Below are 6,387 nucleotides of genomic sequence, written 5' to 3'. Positions count from 1 at the left end.
GTTTAGAGTCCTGAGAAGATCAAGGGAGACCACATTTAGAAACATGGCATATGCTGGGGTTTAGAATGATTCATGTCCCTCAATGACTTGTAATTCAAAAAGATCATTCTGGCTGAATAGATTACAGCAGAGTGGAATCAACAGCCTGAGGATTCTAGCCAAACAACACTGAACAGGAGCTACAAACTGCTTTTGGCATTTGTTGTTATTTCGACAATATTGCCATTGTAAGGGAAATTTATGGGAAGCATTCATAGAATCTAAGCAATGTATCCCTGAGGTAGGAATAACACGGTTTCTGGGTAAAGAAAGCTAAATGTGATTTAAAGAAAAAAAAAAAAAAAGAAAGAAAGAAAAGAAGAAAAAGACAAAAGCAGGTCTTGTTGTAATGTGATGGATGCAAGTGGTTTCTTGGGTAAAATGATAAAACAGCCTCTGTAAAATATGTTCCATGCACTAAACAAGTTAGATTGCTTGAATTCACTCTGGGATTTATAAACTAGAGCTTTTGCTGAACTTCAAAACTCTGAATCAGAAAACAGCAATGGTCTCTAACCTTTATGTAAATATTTTAGAATTTCATGTTTTATAATTTCAGGTAGTTTTCATGTTTTATGAACAAAGTCTCAAGTAATATGCTTCTTACCGTCCTTTTATATAACTGCTAATCATGTTCATTTCACACATTCCAATTTATCTTCAAAATAAATGTAGTATCTTTAGATCAACAAATACCCTAGTGGTGATATGAAATGTGCTCCCCCACATTTTTTGTTTTAGAAGAGAAGAAAATTCCAGAGACAAATCTGATCTTATTGCTTCACAGCAAAAAGTGGAGCTGTTTTTTTTTTTCTTTTAAGTCTATACTTACTGGACACTACACAGTAGTTAAAAAAGCTGCTGGGATTGGAAAGTAGAAAAAAATAGCACCACTCATCTTTAGTCTACGAAGAAGCAATTGAGAAAGAAGACTAAATATGGAGCAGGGTGGAAGACTAAATAAGATCTTGGCTATTAGGGAATTTTGAATCAAGAAAGTGGCCAATGAAATTTCTTTTGCTGATGCTAATATCTGTATAATTTATCCTTCTCAAAATTAAATTGCATGCATTTCAGTTACTATAGTCAGTAGATATTCATTAAATATTTGTTAGTTTAAGAATACTTTTTCTTCCACATTCATTATAATAAATATTATAATCGTATAAATATTATAATCATTGTGTGTGTGTGTGTGTGTGTGTGTGTGTGTGTGTGTGTGTGTGTGTAAATCTTTCATCAAGTTCTGGGGGAAACTAGTGAAGCTGAGCAAAGCAAAGAAGCTTCTATTGTACTTATGCCCAATAGACACCTTTAGTCTCTGAATGTGCTTTTTTCATGGGGTCACAGAATGCATCACACATTCCATAAACTTTCAGTCAATGCTTGATATTCAAGAGCTCACCTTTCAATGCTGTTGAGCCACAGCACTCTTCTCTCCATATCTGTTTCTTGTAACATACTTTATTTCATAAACAATTTCCAGCCACTTTGTTAACATTCCATCTCCAATAATAGAACTAATTACCATTAACTTCATCCTGAAAGTCTCTGAGTTTAATTTGGGAGCCAAAAAAAATGTGTTAAGGTAAAATTCTGAAAGTCCAATATTCCTATGCAGAGCCAAATAAAATATGAAGAAAAAGAACATTGAATAATAAGTCCATTAGAAAGCTCCTATGACAATCAGTGTTTGATGATTCACAATCCAAGACAGAAGGAAACCAAGGAAGAGAATTTATAATCCTTCAGATGGAGTGAGATTATGAGCAGCAATTTCTAGATGAAGAGAAAGAGAGAGAGAGAGAGAGAGAGAGAGAGAGAGAGAGAGAGAGAGAGAGATATTTCATTGACTTTCACTGGCGAGGGAAGAGACCATATTGGTATTTATGACTATCAGGTTAACCAAAATTTGAGCATGCAAAGGTGCCAGAAAACGTGAAGGCCAAAGATACGAGCAGGAAAAGCAGATTGTCTGTCTTCCAGCCATTTTGCAATATGTATAAATATTTTTGTGCAGAACAGGGTGTTAAAATTCAAGGGGAAAGTATCAATAAAGAAATTCTGTTTTTTTTTTTTCTTTCAATGTGTGTGTGTGTTATCTTCAGAGTTCAAAAGGAACAGAAATTGGAATTTAATGCTTTCAAAGAAGAATAAATTCAATTATATAGCAATATTAATATTTATTATTCTTAAATATTATAAAACTGAACATAACAGAATCAAAATAGAATGAACTAAAAAAATAGTTTAAAGATTACTTCCTTGGCCTAGGTCAGTATTAATGTAATATTCTTTCAGTTTTGGTTCCTTCCAGAGAATAGCATTATCCTTCTATGTATGATAAAAACAAAACTGAAAGTCTTTATATGTAATTTTAATGGTTATTTTTATGTAAATTTGAATATACTATGGTACCAGATTGTTTGGTCAAACACTAATCCATGTGGTGCTGTGAAGTTATTTTTTATATGTGATTAATACTGATAATCAGTTAACTTTACATTGAGCAGATTATCTGTAATGATGTGAGTGGACTTCATATCACTTATCTAATTTTTGAGACCTTCAGAGGAAAAGCAAAGTTTTCCTGGAGAAAAAGAAAATCTTATTAAGAGACTGGAAAAAACAGCTTTTGCCTGATTTTCCAGCTTGCACACCTACTCTACAGAACTCAGGTTTGTGAGCATCAACAGGTGCAGGAACCAGTTTCTTAATATTCACCTTCTGCCTCAACTAACTCACACAATATACTCTCAATTAAAACAAAAGTGATTTGGCATACAAAAAAGATGACAGAATGGAAAAAAATAATATAAGTAGATGCTGGAACCATAATCCAAGATAAACAACCTACCACAATTAACAAATGTAGATATGAAAGTTATTAGGAGTTCTGTGTCCCAAAAGTAAATAATGAATGGAAAATTTAACTCCTAAACAACAACGAATCAAATATATATATTTTTTGAATTAAAACTGAGTAATGGCAATTAAAAATAGATTATTTGAGCATAATAATGGCCACAGCATGAACCAGATGCCAGATAAGCAAAAAAAAAAAAAAAAAAAAAAAAAAAAAAAAAAAAAAAAAAAAATCCAGGCTAAAATTGAAATTTAAAAAAAGTATGAATAATACAGAAGAGGAAAAATAGCATACATTACATGTGACATATAAGCATCAGATTATATATGTATATATTTAGAGTCACAGAAAAATAACAGTGCAACATAGAAACAGACATAATAATTCAATAGAGATATACTGACAATGTCTGAAGACTTTGATGGGGTAGGTTACCCAACAGTTTATAAAAATGTTGGGCAAAGAATGCAACTGATTTAATGATTCAGAATACATTTTTTTTTATTTCTTAACTCTGACAAAGAGCCCTCTTTAATTTTTGCCATACACATTTTAATCAAAGATTCCTATGAAAATGTATTAAAGTTACAGTGCCCAAATTCAATGATAGTACAAAATGAAAGTAGCAGATAACACAGTTTTCAAAAGGATTTTAAGCACAACAATGATTGTCTAGAATCAATAAAGTGAGAATTAAATATAAATGTAAGTTTCTTAGTAGGAGAAATCACAAACTTTGGATTTGCAAAATTATCCAAGGAAATATTTGGTTCTCTATGAGAACCTGAACACAGTCTAAACCAATAATATCATAATGCTGCTGACACAGATATCATGTGCATAAGTTATAACAACATCATAGTCATAAAACAGCGATCAACCTCCTAAATTCATGTTTGAAAATGATATTATGAACTACATATAGCTCTTTAGCAGTACTCTTCTGTGAAATATACTATGGAAGAAATAAGTCAAAGAAAATGTTATGCTTCCTAGGTTGGTATATCAAGAATGTAAAACAGATTATTTCATAATAAAAAATAGTGTTGCATTGATCAAATCCTGTGTTAAATGCCATGTTTAGAAATTTTGCCTTACTTGGAGAGAGATAAAGTTGATTTTTTTTTTTTTTTTGGGGGGGGGTGGTGGATACCAGGGATTGATCTCAGGGGCACTTAATCCCTGAGTCACATCCCCAGCCCTATTTTTTTTATAATTGATATAAACACAGGGTCTCACTCAGTTGCTTAGAACATTACCATTGCTGAGACTATCTTTGACCTCCTCCTGCCTTAGTCTCCTGAGACACAGAGATCACAGGTTTGCACCACTGAGTTGGCTAGAGGTTGATAAAGTTTTGAAGGTTTTTGAATAGAAATTTGCATAATTAGAAAAGTTATCATATAAGTCATTATGTGGAAGAATATGGGATAAATATTTTAGAGGTCATTGTCACTTACAAATATATTAATGGAGTTGAGAATAGAAATTCTAAAAGACTGAAATGTGGATAAAATTCAATATTAATGTTTTGATAGTGCATGAAAAGTTCTAAATGGATCTTTAAGATCTCAATGAGAAATAATTTGTATCTATTGCTAATAATGGTTTTAATAGTGAGAGGATTTATAATAAGATGTATTAAATCTGAAAAAAAGGTCAACTTACAGAAATTATGATTTATTTGTTAGTGATTGGAATGGATGTTCATATTTGGAAAACAAATTGCAATAAAGAGTACTGTGGAAGAAATGAGAAGAGAATATGTTGGAAGTGTACGAGAAGTGCAGCAGGAAATCACAATTAGATGCATATAAATAAATTTTATATGGACCAAGGCAGAAAAACAAAAATATGTAAAAGAAAAATAAGAGGAAAACTGTGCAGGTATTTAGTGACCTTGAATGTCAGGATTGATTTATGAAAAATGTGCTTAGTTTTTAACTGTGTCTTTAATATGTCCAACAATTCATATCCTCCATTCCACATTTTAATAATAATAAGAAGAATTTTTATCTTGAAAAACTTAACACCACTTTCCCAGGGATAAATATAAGAAAGAATATCTAAACTGCTTTTAGTTTTGGTATTGAGATAATAAGGCCCAGAGAAATAGCATTTGTGTTGGTGAAAGAAAAGTAAAAGATAATAAAAGGAATATTATAATGCTAGCATCAACATTATTTAGGAGTTAAATAATTTTATTAAAATTAGGTATGCAATGAAAACATGAAGGTTTCAAGACTATGATCTAGAGATATTATAAAACTATTAAAATGAATAATAGTTTCGATAATAAGATATTGAAAATATTAATTTCATACTGCTCATGCAGAATGTGACTTCCTAAAATGCACAATTCATGGAAAGCACAACATTCTCTCATATCTCAAGCTGCTGATTGATGAATGGGTTTATTATTGTTAGCAACATAAAAATTAATCTTATGATAGGGGAATCCTTTTTTGATACACTATCAGATGTAAAAAAAACCTTGTGAAAGTTCCCCTCATTCTTTCACACATGTAATTTTACTAAGCAGATTTTCTTCTTGTTTCGTGAATAGGTAGAGTGCAACTTGCCATTTTGCTTGCACAGACCAGTGCACCATTGGTATATATGACAGAACTGTAGGTTGGACTCATGCTTTGCACTATGACTTGTCATTTGTGGCTGCTTGGAATCTTCAAACATGGTATGAAGGAGCCAGGAGATTATTTCTAGCCATCATATATCCTATTTGAAGCCATGCTCAATTGTCAGCTTGTAACAAGCTCTCCCCTGGAGCAGAACTACTCAGATAACCATAAGTATCCTAAGAGATAGTAAAATATTTTGTTTTGAAACGATGTATGTTGAGGTTGCTTATTTCACAGCAATTGCTAGCAAATATGTAAATTGGGGTCTACAAGTGAGATACTCTCTTAACAAAACCCAAGTGTATGTCATTGATTTGGGTCCCAAGCACCAGCCTCATACTAGAGAAATGATGACAAATACATTTAAAAGTATAGAATACTGGCAAGGGAAAAGTTAGCAAAAACTAAAAGGTAGTGAGGAAATGGAAATAAAAGTCTGAAAAAATAACATCTAGGTTAAGTAGTAGTAAAATATCTGGCAAAATATTGCTTGCAGTGTCATGCAAAATAGTGCAGATACTAAAAGACCATTTGCTTATTAAAAATTTTGTTTGGCTTTTACTAGCTAAATATGATCATTATTGCAAGAGGGAACTAAGCAAAAAGAAAGAATTGTTTAGTTTTAAGGAGTTTATAAAGGCTCTTTCATCTCTGTTATTTCTACTCAACACAATTTCCAAATAGGGAAAGCAAATTTATAATACAACAAATTATAAGCTTGTAACATGCTTGAGGCATTTAAAAGATTTAACATGGTGTGAAGCCGAGAAATTTAGCTGGAGGAAAAAAAAGATTTAAGACTCTAAAAAATATCATCTGATTGCAATTAGGCATGTGATCCAA

The sequence above is a fragment of the Marmota flaviventris genome, chromosome Y (assembly GCF_047511675.1).
Source record: "Marmota flaviventris isolate mMarFla1 chromosome Y, mMarFla1.hap1, whole genome shotgun sequence".
Taxonomy (NCBI): Eukaryota; Metazoa; Chordata; class Mammalia; order Rodentia; family Sciuridae; genus Marmota; species Marmota flaviventris.
This window is presented reverse-complemented; position numbering follows the sequence as displayed.